At 41.1% G+C, this 22168-nt stretch overlaps 1 protein-coding gene across 8 annotated transcripts in view; it reads left to right on the top strand.

Moving 5' to 3' along the window:
* Positions 1-22168, top strand: part of ZNF462 (zinc finger protein 462) — a 136650-nt gene that overhangs the window by 5379 nt on the left and 109103 nt on the right. The window contains exon 1 of one of the 8 annotated variants that reach the window (XM_054584569.1): positions 18572-19724. The exons of the other annotated variants lie outside the window; for them this stretch is intronic. The gene's annotated coding sequence lies outside the window, so the exon portion shown is untranslated. Of the gene's footprint in view, positions 1-18571; positions 19725-22168 lie in introns of those variants that run through there. 8 annotated transcript variants of the gene reach the window in all.

The following is a 22168-nucleotide window of genomic DNA, read 5'->3' as shown; positions in this document are numbered from 1 at the left end:
TTCCTTTGTTTTCCCCCTTCCTTTCCATCCTGCTATTTTTTTTTCTGTGTTCTCAAGTACTGTAAGTCTTCACAAATATCAAATGTCTTCTTAACAATGTCACTATGGAAACAAATTTTTAAGAGATATTATGTCAGTTGAAAAAAACCTATGTCCAGGTGTCTTCACCTTTTTAATTGGGAGAAATTTATTAGTCTTACAGGAAGACATTTTGTGAGGATGATTTGAAGAAAGGACCCAATCCCACCTCAGGCCACACACATTGATTGGAGTTCTTCACAGATTAGTTCTAGAGAATGTATGTAATCGATCCAAGTAAAGAACTAAATCCTGAAATGCTTGAGGATTTTATAAAAGCTCAACCATGAAGATGTTGCTTTTCCATTAGGTAAGGTAGCCATCTTGAGGATGAGGGAAGATGTTGGAAGAATTTTAGATGGACTATTGAAGATAGGTGAGGAGGGCTCCACGGTGGAATGAAAACTTGGAGATTCAGAACCAATTAATATATTGTAAGGGGGCTGATTAGACCTTGTTTTCAACTAAGGAGAAACACAGAAAGGTACCAGCTTCAACAGAAACAAGGAACACATTGGTGAGCGACTTATACCAGCTTTTTTCTTGCTTTGCTTTCTCATTATGTGTCAGATTTTTGTGTGTGTCAGATTTTTTGGTAACCTTCCTTATGTCTGTAGTATTTTTGTGCATATTGAAGTGGTTTTAGATTCCAGATGCAATTATATTCTGTTGAGTAGCTGGTAGCAGTGTCATTCAGTAAATGCACAATGCTGAATATGACAACATCACATTTTTCAAACCAAACTGTTGTGTCATTAATTGAGGGTTATTGTTCTTCTGAGGGGTGTGAAAGGAGAGGGGGAAACACATGGTTCTTTAGCTGGTAATTGTCCCTGGTCAATGAAGTAAAACCCTGTTTTTGCAGATGAAGATGTATGGTTTTCAAGATTTTCACTTGATGTGTATGCTCATTTAAAAATACTTCTCTTCAGATCTCTGCTTCGTTATTCAAAACCTAGGCCTTTCCAAGAGCACTTTAAAAATCTTACTTGGAATCATACCTTTTATTATTCATTTTTGAATGTTATCTTTTGATGCCCGTTACTCTTAAGTGGAATGTCATCAATGTTTTATTTAAATTTGCTAATTCATATGAGGATGCTACATGTTCAGACTCAGAAGTTCAAAAACAATGGAATAAGTAGTTATTTGGGAAAGTAATTACCAGAAAATTTTGCATCTAATGTAGCAGATATGTTTATGTAAATTTAAATACTTTTATACATTGATCTTGAAGGAAACTTCCATAATATCATTTAGTTGTTGATACCAGAACAACTGCTTGCTTGCTTACTTCTGTGGTGGGGGGAAAAAAACCCTGACAAACTGAATGTCCAGCAGTTTGACTCACCACATTTTTTTTTTACTTTGCAACCAAATGGTGTCTTTATAGACAAGTCTTAAAGAGGTGAGCTTTCTGGAGGGAAAATATTAAGTCTCTAAGGGGCATTTTAGAGTTTAAGAATATGTCCTAACTGGTTACCTAACAGACCCATCCCATCTCTGATCCCCTTTATCAATATGGGAGGTACCATAATACTGAACACATGGTCTCTTGTGTTTTTCTAGACATATATATTTGAAACAGGGCAAGTATCTTGGATAAACCATTATGGTAGAAATAAAAAGTGTCAAATTGAACATTCTCATTTGATGTCAAAGCTCAGGGATCCTTTTTGTTTTTGAGACACCCAGTTGCCATAGCTCTAATATATCACCAAGGAAAATCATTCTGGAGAAATATATGTGAGCTATGATGCATATCTTTTTAAAAAAAGATTCTTGTTGGAACTTTGTAGTTCACAATCTCTCTCATATTAGATTTATGTCCATCTAATTCATTGATCACATTCCCTGAGGATTTGTTTTTCCCTCTTTGGACTTAGAGACAAGTTTTAGATGCAAAGTAAATAAACTTTTTATATATAAATATATACAATCGTTCTAATGAGTCTTCCAGAAGACAGTAGGGGAAAAGGAAACCAGCTCTACTAATGGACGTAAGAGTACTTGTGGTCAGTTTTCCTGAAAGAATAGAATGGTAAAGTTGCCTTGGGAAAGAGTTGCATTTTCTGTGTGATAGAGTTTAATAGGGTCTGGTCTCTCTTGAATTCTTCTCTGGTGTTGAGGGGTTTTGTTGGTTAAGGTAACCTTACTATCCTCTTTGTGATGTGTGCCTTTATCAAACCTATAGTTCACTGCCTCATGGGCCAGAGCATTGACAAAAGTGTATTGAATGTTCCAAGTTGATGACTGAAGAGCAGAGGTGCTATTTCACAAAGCCACACTCACAGATTAGAAAACATATAAATAATGAAATCAGATTGCAAAGAATATGACAGGAGTGTATAACTGGATGATTGGTACATGGGAACTAAGGACATTCGAAAGAAGTGGGAGGAAATATTTCCAGAATTTATTGCTAAAAATCTAGTGGGGTAGGGAGTGGGGATAAACGTGTGTGTGTGTGTGTGTGTGTGTGTGTGTGTGTGTGTGAGAGAGAGAGAGAGAGAGAGAGAGAGAGAGAAGAGAAAGCAGGTATCTTTGGTGAGGGTCACATGCTTATGAAGCTGGTGGTTTGGGGAGAAACATTAGCCAGTAACCTAGTAATTGATTATGAGAAAATGAAGAGGAGAGGAGATAGTGCTCGAAGAAAATTCCTCTTCTTGTGTGATATGCCAAGACATCTGGCAGATGTTATGTTGGGCCCTAAGGAATGGACAGTTTAATTTTAGCTCTAGCAAGGAAATGGGAAGTTCTAAGCTCTTTTAATAGCACAAGTCACAACTCTTAGTTTGGGGAAGGTTGCTTAAAAAAATAAGAAAGGAAAAGAAAAGAGGCACTTATTACAATATGAAAGAACTCCAGGAGCACGGAGATGAAGCTGAGGTTTTGGGGTAATGGATAAAAATCTTATTTCCCAAGGAGATATTAACAGAAATAATCATTTAAAAGTTGACGAAGAGATACACCATAAATGATGGGTATTAAGTATTTAGTCTTTACCAGTCAGAACTTCTAATTGAGAAGCTGGTTGTTTTATGCCTTAGAGAGATCATCGACTTCAAATCTCCCCTTCCCCCTGCATTTTACTGAAGAGGAAACTGGCACCAAGACTTGAAGTGACTTGCCCAAGATCAGAAAGTGCAGCTGTAACAAAGCCAGGCCTAGAACTCAGGTCAGCTGACTCCCAGCAGGGTACCCTTTCTGCTGCCCCAGTGCACATGATTTGTGATCTATCAGCTCAAGACATTCTGATTAGACATTAGTGGGACAGTTGAATTAGTATTAGTTGAATTTAACACGTTGGGGAACCCTGGGCCGAGCATGGTTTCATTTATAGAAGTGACACTCCAGAAGCCAACTGTGTTGATGTCACTTGCAGTTAAGTTTTTGCTGTTGGGTTTGTAGCTATGTTTTCCACTGTCTCCCCTCCTCTATAGTTCTGTCACCCAGGGCTCGGGAGTCCTTTTCAAATGCCCTTCCTTGGAAGTTTGTCTGAGTCAACTGCAACTTACAAAAGTGCCCACAATTGGACTCTAAGGATCTGTTTTGCAACATGGTACAGACTTAAATTGGCTTCTTTCAGAGATGCCATTTTGTAATACTAATAAATGTCCAAGAGAGTGAAATCCAGTCTAAAACAATTACTGGTGATTTTCCAGTGTTCTGAACTCATCTAGAAATATGCCTCTCATGTACCTTCTAGGAGCCCAGTTCTAGCTTGCAGACTAATGGCTGGCTATTTCCCATTTCCCAATATACAGGAAATCACCCTTAAAAATGACACTTGAACAACACGAGCAATAGTTAACCGAGAGAGAGAGATGGGCCAGTACTTCAAGAAGGGTAAAATGGGTTTCCATTTCTGATTCCTCTTAGACAAGCAAAAGTAATTTTGTAATGAAGAGTGATGTGTGGAAGTTTCCACATTTTCTAAGCTTCTTCCAAACTAAAGCATAAATTCTTAATCCAGGAGGCATTCTGGAGAAGGTAGTGCTGGATGTGGACTTCTGGCAGAAACACAGTTAACGCTATAAACAGTTGAACCTCAGTGTGGCACTCCTCCAAATGAGTTGACTGTCGAAAATAAAATGTTCCAGAAGAACTGGGAGAACAGGAAAGAAGTTAAAACAGCATGGTTTGCATGCCAGTACCGAAGGGAAAAAAAGTTGCAGGGGGGTGGTCAGTGGAGAGAAGATAATCCTTAGATTGAACTGTCTCCTGGATTTATAAGACCCAGGAGGAGAAGTTTCCAAGTGAGGGAACACGGATTTTTATGCATTTAGATTGTGTTTGCAGTTGACTAGGAAGCTCTTGTGAATCTTTTGTCCCCTTGAACTTTGTATCTTGAGAACTGCACACACTGATAAATAGAAAGTCAATTGGAAGTGCTTTGGATTTACACTTTCTGCTCGGAAATAGTGTCATAAAATTTATCTACTTTCTGAGGACGCTGTCCTTGGCAGTTGAGGAATATGTAAGATTTTTAGTCTTTGGATGTGTGACTGCAACACAGAGTTGGTTTTCTCAGGGTTTGGAAAGACAGGAGGTAGGTAGAGTGGGCGTGGCGCCAGAGGACACCAGCATGGTCCCTTGCAGATGCATTGTCTTTTAATTCTGGTGAGCAGATTACTTGGTGTCTTCAAAGCATTCTTGCCTAATTCCTAGCTGGAGACATTTTTTTCTTGAGTTATTCTTGGATGGAAGGTTTCTTTTTGTGCCAGGTCATGGGTATTTAGGTATTGATTTTCTTGCTTTCATGTGTTTGCTTGTTTAGTTCATTGCATGTTGCTTCTGGATATTAATAAAATACTGCTGCTGTGCTTGTGCACATCTTAACCCCAAACTTCATTCAAAGAGCAGAGCCTGCCCTTGGGGGTGAAGGGAAGGTTGGTAGGTACTTGTTTGTTTAAGAAATAAATTCTGGAGATAAAGACTGCTCAATTCAAAAGGTTATTTTGCCAGGCTTTCGAGTAGACTTTTAACAAAGACCATGCGAGGAAAGATTCTGTTAGGAAAATTCTATCAGGAATCAGTGGATCCTGATTTAAATGTTTTAGGATCACTTAGTAGGAAATTAAGCATTTGACCAAGATGAGTAAGCAAGGACTTACCTTTGAATTCAGATTGGTTTGAGCACAAAAGGAGCTGGAAGCCCAGGCGAGACAACTGTGTCAGAAGTAATTAAGCCCAGGATTTGTGGAGAGGCTTAGCTGCCACAGAGCCCAGCTGGGGAAGGCCAAACTCACTCCCTAAGCCCTCGTCTGGCCAGTTGAACCAGAACATGAGCTAAGGCCTTCAAATTTTGGAATTCTTCTCTTCCCCGTTAAGCTTTAGGAGAGTAAAGTCATTATTCAGTTTTGCTCCTGTCAGCCGAGTGCCTCTCTTGCTCTGGGAAATGCCAGAGGTAGTGGGGGATAAGGGGGTGGAGCTGATTCCCTCTGAGGGAACATTCTCCCTTTAACACTACAAATGTGCCTATAACATTGTGCTTATTACTCAGAAAATAATTGGGCAGTGGCACAATGTGGGATACTTGAAAGATGTTTGCTGCACAAAGGCTCCAATACTCACCTGCAGACTAAGAAATGGGCTTATAAACCATCTCATTTCTATTGCTAATGAAAAGCTTTGGAAGGCACCTGTGAATTAGAGCTCCAGCTGCTATCATGGTAGGGGAAGTTAGGCCTTGAAAGGATACACGGATTAGCCCGTCAGAAAAGCAAACAGTAGCATCAGCACAAGTAGAAAATAGACAGGGTTGTTAAGCTAACAGAAAAGTAGGCTAAAGCATCGATGTAATTATGAGGAAGAAATTTGCTGGGAAGGAGAGACTGCTTGGATGACAAAAGGAAAAGAAGAAGAGAGGCAGGGGAATGATTGACGAGTCAAAACAGAAGAGGTCTGTCCACTGGGAAGAGCCTCCAAGAAGGAGAAAAGGCATTGCTTTTGAGAAAACAATAAAGCCAGTGGAAAAAGACCTTGTAATTTGGTACCTGTTGCATGTGAAATATGAAGACCAGTGCTCAGACCCACATTCTCTGGTCAGTTCTTAGGGTGAAAAATAGAATTGGTCTTGGAAGACAATTTATGTGGTAGGGGTTACAAATACAGCTTTTCTGATAAAGGACAAATGGAAACTTGAAGGAACTGGGTAAGTAGGCCTAGGTGGAGATTTTCCTGGAAAATGAACGAAGTAGAGACTAGAGCACTGCAGTAAGTAGCTGCATTATTAATGGGCAGAAAATGTGATAGTCCTCTCTAAAGTTATCCATAGAGCTTCTTGACCTACGCTCTTAGCATTATAAGAAATGAAGAACCAAGGCATGCTTATTACCTGGTGTCCAGTTTGGGATTAAGCCATTTGCCTCAGCCAGGTGTCACAGGCTGGTCTGTCAATCCAGCCCTGGCATTTTAAAATCCAAATTAAGGCCCCTGTGGTCCAGAATGTTTAACCATTCTAATTCCTAATTACATCATCCCTCTGTGTTGCGACCAGTTAATCAGCAATTGAACATCAATCACTCAGCCCAGATTGGACCTGATCTAGGGGGGCCTTTGTGTGGGGTAAACATTTTTGAACACTGGATTATAGACTGAAGATGACCAAAAATAGATACCAGCTATAGATTATGTAACTATTTCAATAACAAGTACTTATCACCCAGAGACTTTTTTTCAGTGGTTTCTATCTTAAGTGATCTTCTCAGAAGACTTAATTATTATTTAGTAATGATCATTGGGAAGGGGATCTATATGGAAGAGACCATTTTCATTTGAATGTCAGAGTTCAACTTTAAGAACCTCTCTCCTTTCTGCTGTCAGTTGAATGTTGTCTTTTCTAATATTGGGTAAGAGTACTGTCTGTAAGGAGAATAAATATTGCTTCATCAAAAAATTCTCCCAACTCCTCTATAGAGTGGGAGTATCACATAGACCTTCAACAAAATGCTATTTCCCCTCCTGGAGTGACTCATGGTTCATATTCATACTAGGTAATGTTTGTTTAACATTTAATATGAACCAAGGACTGTTCATATGGTAGAGAAAAACTGAGGTTTGGAGAGGTAGTTCACCTAAGGTCATGGAGAAACGAAATGGGGGAGCCAGGATTCAGGGGAGGGGGGAAGGAGGGTCACCCCCTGGCTCTCAGCTGGTAGGAACTGGCCTTGGTTATTACTTAGTATGCTAATAGCTTATGTTCCTGATGGTTTATCTCTTCCAGTTACTTACGCCAGGAATATATCCTGGTGTTCTGGAAGGAAATCTGAGCATAATGGAAAATTAATTGTAATATATTAGTTAATATGAGAAATATAACTTACTGTAATAGCTTGACAAAGTGTGTTTAACTGAAGAGTACCCTCTTTTGCTCTTAAAGTCATAGAGGATATGGTTGTGGGGGGAAGCAAGAGACCATGTAGGAGGAAATTAGGAAAATAAATATTTTTAAATTGTATCAAGCTCAGTAGTGGAAAGTACAATAGTTATAAAACACATCGGTATTTAAAATGAGCACCTGCCTATTAATGGCAGAAAGATATGCGGTATGACTTCTTTTTTTTTTTAAAGTAGAGAAGGTCTTACTTTTTGCCTTCTTAGGGCCCTTTTCAGAGTCTCAGTACCCTGTATTGGCTCTGGTGACTGTAGGCATGAGAAAGCTTTTCAAAAGCCACACAGACGTACTTGAAAATTAGTTCCACTATCTAATGGTCATTTGGGGAATATACTGCAGATCCTCTTCAAAGGCTGGGTTCTAGTGTCCCCCACACTCTTCAGTGATCACCATGTGCTCTATTTAGATCATGGAGACATGATGAATGCTTTCGTTTTATTTGCCTCTCCCTGAAACATCACAGTACAGTAAGGAAGCTGCTGTTCATGGATGACCACAAATGCCCTTAATAGAGTAACAAGCTGTACTAAGGGAGATGGAACACGTCCAAATATCCCTGTGATATTCAGGACAGTAGCTTTTCTGTAAGGCAGGGAATTGGGCATTAATTACTGACTAGACTCTTTAACCTCGAAGCAACTAGTGGTGGTTTTATAAAATCTTAATTTTGTTATGGAACGGTTCAGGTGATCTGTCCCCAGACAGCCTCATACCCAGGGCTTTGTAGGAGGAAAAGCACATGTCCTGTATGTAAAGTACACAAGAAGGGGCCACAGAGTCGCCTATATTATCTATCAAACTTATCAAAACCATTGTTTTCTTAGGTATGGGGAAAAGGATCAGAAAAAAATAATTTCATAGTTGGAGAGAGTAACATTTAGCTACATGTATGGAAGCATGCAGTTCTCCAGATGGGATTTCTAATTTAAGAGCAATGGGGACTCCACTCAGTCTTAGGTAGCATTAACTGAGACCCTAGTCAGTGATGCTTAGCCATCCAAGATACTCCCCCAGACCAGCCTGTCTCAAAAAGCAGTCCTTCGAAGAGAAATCTACCCAAGTTATCCTCAGGGGCTTTGCAAAAAGTAAAGGTAAATTGGGTCTTGTATCTTTGTGTGCCTGCAGTGACATTCAATTGGGAGTAAGACATTGAATTTGAGAATACACTCAATATGAGAAGTGGGGCAGAAGAGGAAACCTCAGCATGTCCAGGAGGTAAACGTATAAAGTTTATGTACTTCGGTCCAGTGGAGGAATCCTCTATTCTACTGAAAATAAAGGAAAATCATCTTTTCAAAGATAGATTCCATTGTGATGTGAAAAAGCACATGTATAGATCACATAAAATGGCATGTGTTTAAGAAAGCAGAATTGTATCCGAAGCTTGTGAGGAAGTTCTCTTCATTCTTCTCCCATGACTTTGCCTCTAATTAGAAATTTTGGGGGGTGGAGAAATGAAGTGGTGTTGAAGAACAGATGTCAGCTGTCCCTGAAATTCATCCCTACCCCCTTGGTGGACTCAAGTGTTTGAGCACCTCACCCATTCCTTTTCTGACCAGTGGCTATAGCTTGTTAATATGAATGAACATCACCCATAGGTCCTGAAATTAGCAAGTGTTAAATGTTATGTGATTATTAAGGGAAAAACAAGATAATCTAGTCATGGGGTTTAATTAGGTTGTGATTGCCCAGTTGCTGCTTCATGATAATTATATTCATAACCCTGTTTCTAGATGTCAACTACAATTACCAAAATTGACCCCAGCACAGGTGAGCGTTAGTGATCTTTTTCTGAAGTAGTTTCCGAACTGTGGTGAATTTCCCAGGTTCCCAGTGCACTCCTGCCGGCTGTGCCGTCCCCTTTCCCTTCTTGGCACCTCCATTATCTTTTCCCCCCTTTAGTGGAAAGGAGGGCGGCAATATTATTTTGTCTGTGACCATACACACATTGCACAGCTTGCTGTCCGCAGAAAAGAAGTTCTTCTGAGAGTCAAATAGGACTGAAAAACATTAATCAGTCAGCAAATGGGAATCTTCAACCATTAAAATCCAAAATTGGCTAGATTGTGTTTTTCCCTCAGCACATGAAATCTGTTCAGTAGATTTAATGTGATTCATTTGAATAGATCTTTTACTTTATAAGGCATAGTCTTAAAATGAAAAAGAGAGTCATCTGTGTTTAAGATACTGCCTTATCACATGATCCTTAAGGTCTAAGGAACACAGAGCAAGAGCTTTTCACTTTATATCACTCCTTCCCCCCAAATCCATGACATTTGCCACCAGTGTATTCTCGCAGAAAAAGAACATGTCATTGCTGGGGACGCTCTTTACTGTTTATCTCCCAAACGAAGACAATGATTTCTAGGAAATACAAACAACAACCTGTATCAGAAGTGGCCATGTTAGTGTGACACAGTGAATCACTGGGCCAGATTGTCATTTGGCAGCCTTCCCTTCCTGACAAGCACGTTATATGGGAAAATAATACACTTAAAATTTGCATACCGTGGCTAAACTTCAGTGCAGTTGAACTGTCGGAAGAGCAACTAGGAACTTGGCTACTGTATATATGGGGGCATATGTGTATAAACATGTAGATAATGTGTGTGTGTAAATATGTAAATATATGTTTACATATATTTTTCATCTGTGGTTGGGAATCTGTAAGCTGAGGATTGACTTAAGTTAATGCAGATTTTTGACTGTGAAGGCAGTTGCCCCCACCTCTCCTTCAAGGGTCAACTGTATACATATATTCTCTCTGGAAGACGTGCTTTATTTTTGCTGAAACATCAGGACTGCAAAGTCCTCAGTATTTCAGGGTGAACATGCAGCTCTTTGTGCAGAGGTCCTCAGAACATAATGAGTAGTGGGTGGAACATGCTCTTTGGCACTTCAGGAGAACAGGGTGAAGTTTGGCTCTTTCCCTTCCTAGCTGTGAGACCTTGAATAAGTCATTTAGCTTCTCTGCTCCTGTGCTTTCCTACCCAGTAAAATAGGGATGATAATAAGAATCTGGAGAGTTACCATAGAACTAAACATATAAATGTACTGTCATATAATGGCTACTCAGAAAATGATCATTTCTTCCTTCTTCACTGATAGAAAAACTGAGGTCAAGACCTTTTTCAGGGCTTTGCCATATGCGAATGATTTCACCCTTGGTCTTAAAGTTGGTGTTTTGAATCCTGCCCTATTAATTTTGTGCCATGTCTGCCTTCACTGATGAGCACTGGGCTCATTGCTGTTGCCCATTCATAGGTAGGCTTTTCCAGATTGCCCTCCTAGCTGTAGACCCCCCAGCACTTCATATCTGACATGTGTGTGTTCAGTAGGGATTTGTGAACAACCTGAGAGTGATGCCATGTCCTCTCTGACAAGTACATTTACATGGTAACAAAGCCTGTCCCAACCTTGAGAAACAATTCCCTGGCGACTTCTTGTGGGGGAACAATTTTTTAATCAATGCGAATTTCTATATGAGCTTTTTGGAAGATGTTATTACTGTTCCTATTGTCTGACATCATTCTCGCAAAAATGATTGTCGAAGAAAATTGTACTTAACTGCAATGAAAATACTGGCTCTGCTGTCGTGTAAAACGGTTGGATGCCTCTTTGTGGCGTCCCTCATTAGATAGCTCAGAGCCCGTTTGAGGACTGTCCCATGGCCTTGCCTAGAATTGCTTTGGTCTTCTCTGTGCAAATGTTTATTTTAATAGTCCATGTCCACTTGGTCTTACTAATGTACTGTAATATCAGATGCTTTGAGATCTCAGGGGTAAGTAAGGAGGCTAATTTTAGAACGCCTTAAGGGTAGATGATATTTCAAAATGTGGAGTGGTGTTGATAGGGCCTAACAGGACTTACCTCAGCTGGTTTGCTCCAAGTCAGAAGACCATCGGTGGCCTCCCCGATGGTGGTGGTGGTGGTGATGGTGGCCGTGATGGTGATGCTAGTGGCAAAGAGAAAGGACATGTAAAAATGATTCTTTGGTAAAACAGAAGTGATTTTTTTTTCACTTTCCAAAGCAGATTACCCAGGAAGAGTTATGTGTTTATTGATTTTTACATTTTTAAAATTTCCAGAGACCAAGGTGTTAGTGGAATTCTTTCGTAATTATAAGAAACTTTATAGTCACCACTTTAAAACTGCGTCCAGAGGTATTTGAGGAGGAGAGTGAAAGAGACTGTGCATTTATTCATTGGGGTTCAGATCTTTAGGATGAGTTTAAATGAATTTTTTGGTCTTAAAGGGTGGACCCCAGAACTGAAGGGAATGGAGGAGTAACTTTTGGTGTGGTAGTGGTCATAATAACATAGAATGTTGTCAATCGGATAAGAAATGCAGGGAGACACAGCAGGGACTGAAACTTGGCCTTCCTAGAATGTCTAAAAATCTCTGGGAGTGGAAAGATTTTTTTTTTTCCCCGATTTCCTTGGGACTTGGAGATATATTTGGGAGTGTCACCTTCACAAGTGTTCAGTTCTTTACAAATTGTAGAATCCTGACTAGTGACTGTAAAAGTAGTAGAAAAGTGATTGGATTAATTTGGGTCTAGCTCCTGATTTGCTCCTAGCCTCCAGTTTATCTTTAAAATGGAATTCTCTCTGGTGAAGGCTAAGGGGCACAATATATGTAGAGCACCCAGCATTCTGCCGCCTCTGCAGTTCATTTGCTGTGATCAATTAGTGGTCACCCAAGCCTCTGGTGCAGATGGCTTGCTCCTTCCCATTCATCTGCTGCCTGGCTTTGCACACCTCGTTAGCAGTTGTGGGATGATGGTAGAGTTGGAAAGAACATGTCTTAGAGAATTGTTATACTTAAGAAACATGGGACTTATTCATCTATTCATCAAAACATTTATTGAGCGCCTTTTGAGTACCTAGCAGGCCTGCAGTGTGCCTAGGTGGTCAAACCCAGGGGCGGTGGGATCTCTCTGTCAGTTGTGTTAGGCTCTTTGTTTTGGTAATTGGAGTGATTATAATGGAGATGGTGTCTTTAGCCCCATTTAAACAGCTTGGAGCCAGGAGATGGTGAACCTTGGCTTAAGGCAGTGGGAAATGGATCCCTCTTTAGAGGCAAACATTTCTTTGTCTTTGTTTGTATATATTTACAATATAATTTGCTAACCACGTAGTCCATTCTGGGGGGTAGGTAATCTGGCAGATCATTCATTTAAATATTTACTCCGAAATATCTTGTTCTCTGTTGGTGTGAAGTAGTAGAGTTTCCAGTTATTTTTAGGTCATTTTCATCTTAGCAACCCTTTTGGAGATGAACCAGATGCACTGCTGTAAACTGTCCCCACATTTTCATAGAATTTAATAAAGTAAAGTTTAATGGTTTGGTCCCAAGAGACAGACCAACCATCTGGTTAGCAGAAGGTTAGGTCGAGTATTGCTTGGCTGCTGAGAGGGCCACAGACCAGCCTCGACGCACTGGTAATATGTCCAGTTGCTGAGTGCATTAAGCGTTGAAATGGTGCTCTCAGGTCTGCCGAGCCAGCAGTTCTGTTACCACCGCTGTGACGCAGGAGATAATTCAGCTGGGCAAGCGGCAGCATGGGGGTGGATCTCCAGTACAGGATGTGTAATGTCAACATGAAGGATTGGAGCTGGCAGAAGGAAGGGAAGCACTCATTTCATGCCAGTGCAGGAAGCCTAGAGAGATGCTTCCTGCCCCCTTTGCATCTTGTCCTCTTCTGGAGCTTCCATGTTATGTGTTAAATGATTACCTTGTGCATGGTCCATGGCAAAACTTCAGCTGGTTTTTCTGCTTCTTTTGGAACCTGTTTGCATAAACGGAATGAACCACACTCTGCACACATGGAGGGTGGGCAAAAGCAAGAGTTAGCTGCACAGGCCGGGAAGAGGAGAAAGGGCTTCGTGAGGCAGGAGTATCTTTGGGCTTGAGATGGAATCCCATTGTACACCCCTTTGTGCTCACATTTGAGACTGGCTGTCTGTTCAGAGGGTGCAATCATCTTGGAACATTGTGCTGCAGCTGTAGTCAGAAGAAGGCTGCAGAGTGGTTCCAGTGATTCTGCAGAAGCTTAGCAATTACATAATTGCTATGTAACTGGAGAAAGCCATCAGGATTGTCTGGTTCTCCTGCAAAGAAAGCTTCTCCAGTTTGAGGGGGAGATTGTTTTCCCTTGTGAAACCTGAAAACTGATGAGCAAGTACATCAAGCCACCAGGCTGGAACTGGGTCTTCTCTTTGGCCTGAGAGGGGAGGATATTCACAAGTACTTGGCTGGACATTCAGTGGACTTCACAGCTGTGTTAAAGGGAGAGCAAGAGAGCAAGTCACTGACTCTTGGAAAAGTGGATTATTGTATCCGTTGAACGTGGTATCTGACTTATTTCTAATATCTGAGGCTGTGTTCTGTATGCATTCAAGGCATGGAGTATTCCAGAGCTTTTCCAGGAATGGGATCAATGGGGTAACACTTGATCAGCAAGAGCCCCCCTCGATTTCTGCTGCCTGCTTCGGAGGCATTTCACAGCCTTTCTTGAATGAATACTCTCAGATGCTGATTAGCAGAGCCACTGGAAGGCCTGGAGAGCATCAGATGTTCCTAAATGCTGAATTCCTCTCGGTGTCAACTGGACAGTGTGTGAAGACCTCACAGTGCAGGAATGAATTCCTTCTTTCATCTGCTTTTCCACTTGTTTTTTCCATAGTTGAGAAAATTCTGAGGTGGAGTTGGTTAAATGTAGGCGCAAGGGTTGCATTAAACTGGTGAGAAGTCCAGGCTTCATTTCATCAGATATGAAACAGTCATCTAAAATTAGCCACATCTCCTAACCCAAGTGTGGCCTTTATGTTTGTTTATGTTAAGTAGTTCCACATTGCAGCAATCCTGCCTTTCTGAGGTTGGTCTGGTGGAGCTGCTACGAAGTAGAAAGAGTGGTTGTCGGGGTACATTTTTGTTAATGGCGTAAGTTGGGTCTTTCGTTAACTATGATATTCATCTCTGTTTCTCTATGTAAATGTGTAGTCAGGCTTTCAGTAAAAGGGGAAATAAAATCTTTTGGCTCTTTCGTGAATTTCAAATGAATGGCCATCCAGAAATGTAAGGACTTTGACTTCCTGATGGATTGGGTTTACAGGTTCCTAGACCTTCTACCTTTAGGCTCTGCTTTACTTCGATCTCCTGGGTTCTAATGTGGAGATTGACAGATGCAAACAATCTCTTTAAGAAGTTTGGTTCCTGTGAAACAATTGCAGTGGGTTTTCAAGGAGCCAGCCTGTCTCAGCACCGAGCTCTTACTTAGTAGAAATCTGGAGGGGTGTAGGATCACCCATGGTGACCCTTGCCTGCGTCATTCCAGGCAGGCCTTGGCATGCTCCTGCAGATGAGTAAGGACAAGGGCAATTGGCAGGAGGACCCGCTGAGTTCATCTTGCTTTGTATCTGAAGAACTGGCCTGACCTTGTTCCATCATCAGTGTTTGGGCATTCAAGAAAAAAAGGACCATCGCTGAGGGGGCCTGGAGATTGTGTTGGGAGCAGTGTGCCCTTCTCCTGGGAAGGAACACTCGACTCCGGCAGAGACCACATATGAGGGAACATAGGAGTGTTGGGAGGCCCATGAAGACCTTGGCAGTGAGGAACATGGTATGTGCTGGAAAGAACACAGATCTCAGAGCCAGAGAGTTGCTGTGTGACTTCGAGTAAATAATCTCTGATCTTCACCTTGCTTATTTGGGGGAAAAAACCCACTTTGTAAGCTTCTTGTGGGGAAAAAATGAGATCATGAATATAAACTTTTGGTGCAGAGCCTGGCATAATGTGGTCACATAAAAATACTAATTCCCTTTTCTCCCATCCTAAGTTTTTATAAAACACTTCCTATAGACAGGGCACTGTTAAACAGTGACTCTCTGATTGCAGGTCAGTACACACTGGATTCCACATGAAAACCCTGTGGAGAGGCTTGAAGCCTGTATTGGTGGGATTGATAAACATTTAACTTCTTGTCTTTAGGGGCTGAGCAGTATCTTTTATTGTGTAGTGACTTTTAAAAGGCAGTCACCTCTATGAAACATGACTCCAAAATCCGGTAAAGGGGAAGAAAAGTACCTCAACCTCTGTTTGCTCTTTCTTGAACATTTTGTAATAGATGATTTATTAAATTCCTTAGAAGACGTTCTGGGTTTTTGTTTTGTTTTAACTGGTTTTACAAATAACTCCTTTAAAAGAAAAATCTGGCAGTTCCCAAGAATAGTGTGGATGGGAGATACTTGGGTGACCAGAATCCCAAAGGCCATACAATGTCCATGACTCTTACAAGCCCCTTTCACTGCCCCTAGTCCAGTGTGCCATTCCTTATGTTAGTACTCAACAAAGCTTTGTTGACTGTTTTCAGGGAAAAAGACCTTAGTTAAAATTTAGCCAAATCAACTTCAAGGACCAACCAGAGGTTTGTCTGATTAATTATTGTATGGGACTAGAATAGAAGTTACAGAAAGGCAAGCTCAGGGTTTCCCTTGTTCACCTGTATCATCAGTACCTTGCACAGTGCCTGGGGCAGCTGTACATAGTTAATAAGCATGTGTTGAGTGAGTAATCAGACCCAGCCCTTTCTAAAAGGTCATGTTGTACCTACACATCTTCTCTAAATACACCTGGATTTCTGAAACCTCACGTTGTCTCTTAGTGTCTTCTAAACCATGATTGCTACTCCAAATATCAGTAGACATTCAACATTCAACTTCAGTAACTGGAGGCTTAGCACCAACATTTTAATTTAAAAATGAGAGTTAATATAGGTTTTTCATCAAGGGAAACTGCCCAACTCTACAAACCATATGAAATATTTTAGAAGCAAGAATGTCAGATTTGTAATCTAGGTTAAAGAAGCCAAGGAGAGTGTGATTGTTGATAGTTTACTAGTATGATCCTGAATGACTCCTCAGGGCATTGTAAAGTTAGATTTTGTAGAACTGAGTCTGAAACTTTGGAGAGGAAAAATTCAAACTCAGGAATACGCGGCAATTCAAGGCCAATGGTTCTAGAGGAAACTCATTTGTAGTTTTATATGGGAAGACAGATCTTTTTCCAATACTTTATTTGACCTATTAAGTCTAAATGGATTGTGGCATGTATTTTACGGGGTAAATTGGTGTCATGGAAGCCTCAAGGAATATAGGGATAAACATTAGAGAAAGAAAAGATGAGTATATAGCGTGTTCTATCAATTTAACAGAATTGAAAGAATGAAGCAGTGCAACCAGGACCATAGTACATTTTTTTGAAGATAGTCAAGCAGGGTCAGACACCTTTGACTTGAGTTCTTGAATGTTTCAGTGGAATGATTTAGACCATTGGAAGTCTAGTATATGCAGAAGCCTTCTAGGTATGAGGTGACCTTGCAGAATTAAAGAAACCCATGGTTCCTGCTAGTTCCAGCCTCACTGAAGGACATACTCTGAAGAGCCAGCTCAATAAGCAAGCTTTTGAAGGGTGTGCGCTGCAGAGCAGTTTCCTGTTATTTGGTTAATGGTTGACCTAGTTCTATTGCCATATGCTTCCTGGAACGCATTCTAATATAAAGTATGTGTTAAAGCAAGACTAGGATAATAGCAGGAAAGTCAAAACCTTTCTGAAGCCGAGACCATATTAATGCAGGCCTGGTGAGGGCAGAATAGTATGTGGAAGGAAAATGAAGAGACTTTTCTCGTCGTGGTCATGTTTACTAATTGTGATCTTAGTCCTCACATGTCATCCCAGCCCATTCCAAAGAGTTGCATTTCCCCAAAGTACCTTGCACATGAAGCCTGCATCATGAGTTCATGTCTTGTGCGTAGGAGGCCGAGTTCGAGGTGGAAGTAGCCTGAGTAAAATTATTAGTGCAAGGAATGATTAGATTAGATTTGGCTAATGGCAGGTGATTGTGTTTTTGTATTATTAATTTTGTATTGCCAACAAGGGATTAGTAAATCTCTTAGTCTGAAGTTTGGATGGAGTCCAGAGCTGAAGACTGAGACTTCTTTGACTTATTTGTCACTACCTGGAATCCGCAGCCTTGGCTTGTTCATTTAGATGGATAGGGAAGCCCACACAATCATGGGGGCTGCTGAGCAAACTTTGCACCAGACACACAGTGTTTGTTTTAACAGCTTCAGAATGCAAAGAATCTGTGGGGTCTAGTCTGCTAATTGCTGGATATTTGGGTGTAGTGGAGGAAGCTGTCCTGTTCTCTTCATCACCTATAAAGAAAATGTAGGAGGAACCACAAATGTGTGGGATGGGAGGGGATGGGGTGGACAGATCCTTTTAAATTTTTTTGTTTTTTCTTTAAAAAAAAAAAAAAAGTCCCCACAATTGTAGTATGGAGTGGTGATTTCTAAACCAGGCTGATCCTCAGAATCATTCTGAGAACTTGAAAAGGAGGTTATTAAAAATAGATTTTTAGGTTCTACCACAGGAGAGGGATTCAGTAGGTCTAGGGTGGGACCCTAGAAGACAGATTTAGGAACCACAGTTCTTGGGAATTCAGTATCATTAGGCATGCAGGAGAGGAAGCAGCCGCTGCACTCTGATGTCTCACATGCAGGAAGTAGGAAAAGGAAAAGAGATGCTGTCAGAACTAGATTGTAGCTGCTAATAATTTGAGCTATGGAGCAGGCTTTCGTCTTTTCTACCCCAGGAATTCAGTACCTCCAGGGCACCTTAAGGGTACTATATACCAAGCGATTTGGGTTTAGGAAATGTCATCTTGGTGGCAGGCATTTACTATGCTCTACCATCACCACCATCCCCCTCTGCCCCGTCACCTCCCTCCCACCACCGAGACAGTGTTAGCAGAATACCTGTCATTCATCAATTAAATTGGATGCAGGTTTTCATATTAACACCTCTGGCAGAAACAAAGGGAAGTTATATTATGTTGATTTCTGTATACAAAAAAATTGCAACTGGTCCGTCCAACCAGCTTCTGGGTATTGTTGTTGTTTTTTTTTCCTATAAACAATAAAGAGATGCACTTGTTGACCGAGGACTTTCTCCATATGGCTCTCTGCCTGGTCTGGTTTGAAGCTGTTGCCTCTGATACTGGGCCACAGCGTGCTGACCCATTTGTGAATCAGACTGACCTTGACTGCAGAATCACCCTGACCTGGGGTCTAATAGTGTTCCTGATAAGTAGTTGATCTTCAGTGTGTAATTAGTGGATGAGTAAATGGCTGAACCAGCTAAGTAAACATTGCCTCAAAAGATACATGTCACTTGGAACAAAGATGCTTCTTCAAAACAATGTGTGTGGTCAATATAACCTTTTTAGGATGCTTTCTGCATTAATCACAACAAAAAAGAAAATGACCTTGTTTCAAAAGTTGACATACCAGACACTTTGGCTTCCTAAGAAAATGCAGAGACATTATCTCTTTTCTTTATATATTGTCTATCCCCCAAACAGCTATCACCACTAGTAACACACACACACACACACACACACACACACACACACACACACGCACACATCCTTCATGCATGAAAGAGAGTGGCTGCAGAACTAATACTGTTAAGGATATTTGATGTTTTTTCTCCGTTCTTCCTTTGAACTTTAAAGATGTCAGGGAGTGAGAAGAAAGTAGAAGAGAGGAAAATTGAGTAGAAAGAAGAAAGTTGAGGTAATTTCTCTTATTGACAGTAATCTGTTCGGAACAGAAAAGAGTGGTCATGGCCTAAGAACTCATGGTCATGTCCTTGGCATGCTTAGAAGGTCCAAGAATGGGAGACAGTCTCTTCAAGTTATTTTGAGGAGTTGGACACGACCTACTAGGCTTCTAACGCTTACCCAAGTTAAGAGGTTGAAGTGCCTCCAAGGCTTTAAGTAGCAGCTGAACATGTGATCTTGTTAACCCTGGGATGTTGCTGAGAAGTGACTCAGATCACTGTGGCAAACGATCCTGTCCTGTTCCAGCTGCTCCAGCAGCAATAGCATTAGGTCATCCTTTAGGCATATGGTACAGAGCTCATGCTACCATCAAGACTTTAGAACAAGGACAGCTTGAACTGGCTATCCTGCATGGGACTGGTGTTGAGGACGGCTTGGTGTTTTGGACCATCTGATTCATAAGTGTTTCCAGTTCCTACCTCCATCCCTGACCCTACTCACAAAAACCACTCGAAGAGAAGGGGAGGATACCAGAGATAGTCATGAGTTCTCACGATGACTTGCTCTTTGGATGTTTCCTCATCTAGGTAGACTGAGGCTTTGGTTTTCCCCAGGAAAAGGTAAAGTACGTTCAAAGTAGCTTAAAAGATGTGTGATGTCTATTTTAAACAAAGTAACAGACTTGAATAGTTTGTATTTTACTAAATCATAATCAAGTGGTCACTCATATCCAAGAAGCTGGTTTGCTGGCCTTACCATGAAAGGAGGTAGCTGCATGATGAGTCATTGAATATGACTGATTTAGTACAAAAGAAAAATAGGGGTGGGGTGGTAAGAAGGGGGGTTGAGATTGTTACTTACCCAGACTACCCTTTAAGCTTCTCTGTCTTTTCATGATCCCAGTATGTTTATGTAAATCCAAAATTACTTTAAAGCTTGAAATGCCTTTCTGTTCAGCAGAGCGAATGTGCTACCTACTTCAAAAGTTGATAATGACACCAGGGTATCCAGCTCTCAGAACTCCAGCCACTGCATGTTGTCATAATACCAGATCCCAGTTTTATTAATAAAATGTCGGGGTGCTGCCTTGAGGATCCACACATGGTCAGCGAGCACATTCTAAAGCTTGATGCATGGGTACACAGCAGTGTCAACTACAAAGAACTGAAGGAGAAAGGGTCCAAAAGGCAGGGAATGTCAAGTCACTAGCTATAGTCAAAGAAATGAAATCCCAGGCTAGAATGGACCCATGAAATATTCCTGCCCCACCTCTTCATTTCGTAGCTCTGGAGAAGCTAACGTGGTGTGTCCAAAGTCTGCATTGTAAGAAGTTAGTCAGGGAGGCCTGAAATGGAATTTCAGTTTCCTGCCTTGGCCATCTCTGCTTATTCCACTACAGCAGTGTTGGCAAATAACTTCTACTTCTTGTGCCAATTTTGATTGATTGGTGGAGACTGCCTGGAGCTCCACTTTGAGGACTCTGTGCCTTGTCTGGGCTTGTTGGAAAGGCGTGTGGAGATCAAGCAGAGACGGCTGCAGTAGGCGGGAGAGGGTGAGTGATAGGCGGTGGCACTTGCCCATAGTTGCTGTCCCTTACAATTATGTGTTTTAAAATCACAGCCTTACTCCCTACCAGAACGCTTTCTCACTTGGTGGTCATGAAGACTTCCTATTTCCCAATGTTTTAAACCAAAGAAGAAGATATTTAGTCAGGAGGAAACTCTCACTCAGAATAGCTATCCAAGTGACATACCCAAGGTAACTAAGTTGTGAAGTAGCCATTTGAACCAAGAGGGTTTTCACCGTGATTTTTATCAATTAGCGTGAAGGGTTTTCTTTCTGTATTGTTCGTGGACTCTAACCTTGATATCAGGGAGTCATTCAGCTCCCTTTTTCACTGTCACCTTCTTACCTGTTTTACATGTCGTCAGTAGTTTGCCTTTCATTGCCTACATGCTTTGTGGGACCTCGCGGACTATCTTCCTACTAAACCCCTTCCCTTTGTTGATGATTTGGAAAGGTCCTGAACTTGCCCAGGGTCATGAGCTAAGTTGTAGAAGAGAGCGATGCTAGACACCTAACACCCTGACCATCACTGCTCCAAGGTATTTCCTTAAAGGTTTTCTACCTGTTACAACACATGTGACTTTGAAACTAGAACAAACCTTAGAGGTTATTTATTGAATCTTATTTTATGGCTAGAGAAACTGAATCCAAGAACGTGTATAGGGCTTGCCCAAGGAAACTATGTTAAGTAGCACAAAACCCTCTAGATCTTGAGGAACAAAACCAAACCCACAGTGTCCTTTTATTTTCTGCACTTTTAAAAAAATTTTAATGAGCAATATGAACAGGGGGCACAATTGCCTTGTTTTATAGTTGCCGTGTAGTTAGAGCGATGAAACTAATTAAAGAGGATTTTTTGGAATATTCTTATTTAGCTTATGTAGTATATTCAGAAGAAAAAGTTTTGGTTCAAAATGGTCTTGACATAGGACCCTCCCAAGGTTTTAAGAATAATTTTGGAACCATCTCTGGTTGCAAAAAGAAGCTGTTGTGAGGACCCATGTTGGGTACAAATGTGCCTGGCAATCTGAAGAGTGCTGTGAATTTGTGATCGTCTAGCACAGTGCTGGGCACATTTGAGTTGTTATGTAAATGTGACTTTTGTCTGCAGGACGTGGGGCACCTACCGCCAGAGCTCTGCCTGGATCATATGTAAAACCAAAGTATATACGATAGTGCTTTGCCTTGAATAGGGTCAGTGTTTGGCAGGTAGGGAGCTATGTTTCACAGGGAAAGCAATCTGTTAACATCTCATTGGAGATGAATGCCATCAACATAGAAAGGGCTCTGTCATTTCCACTGCAGGTGTATTCATTTGCCCCCCTCTTGGCTGATCTGGAAAACAGAATGGAGGCTCCCTTGTTTGTTAGCATCTTCAGCAGCACACAGCTCTTCTTAAGCAACATCACTGCCATCTGTTCCCAATGGCCTCTCCACATCTATTTCTGACCCTACCATATTAGCCAATGTGGAGGGAAAGTTGTCTAGATTTCTAAGA

This window comes from Pteronotus mesoamericanus, unplaced genomic scaffold (genome assembly GCF_021234165.1).
Source record: "Pteronotus mesoamericanus isolate MK-2021 breed Mesoamerican mustached bat unplaced genomic scaffold, CSHL_Meso_final contig_78, whole genome shotgun sequence".
In the NCBI taxonomy this organism is placed as follows: Eukaryota; Metazoa; Chordata; class Mammalia; order Chiroptera; family Mormoopidae; genus Pteronotus; species Pteronotus mesoamericanus.
This window is presented reverse-complemented; position numbering and strand designations above follow the sequence as displayed.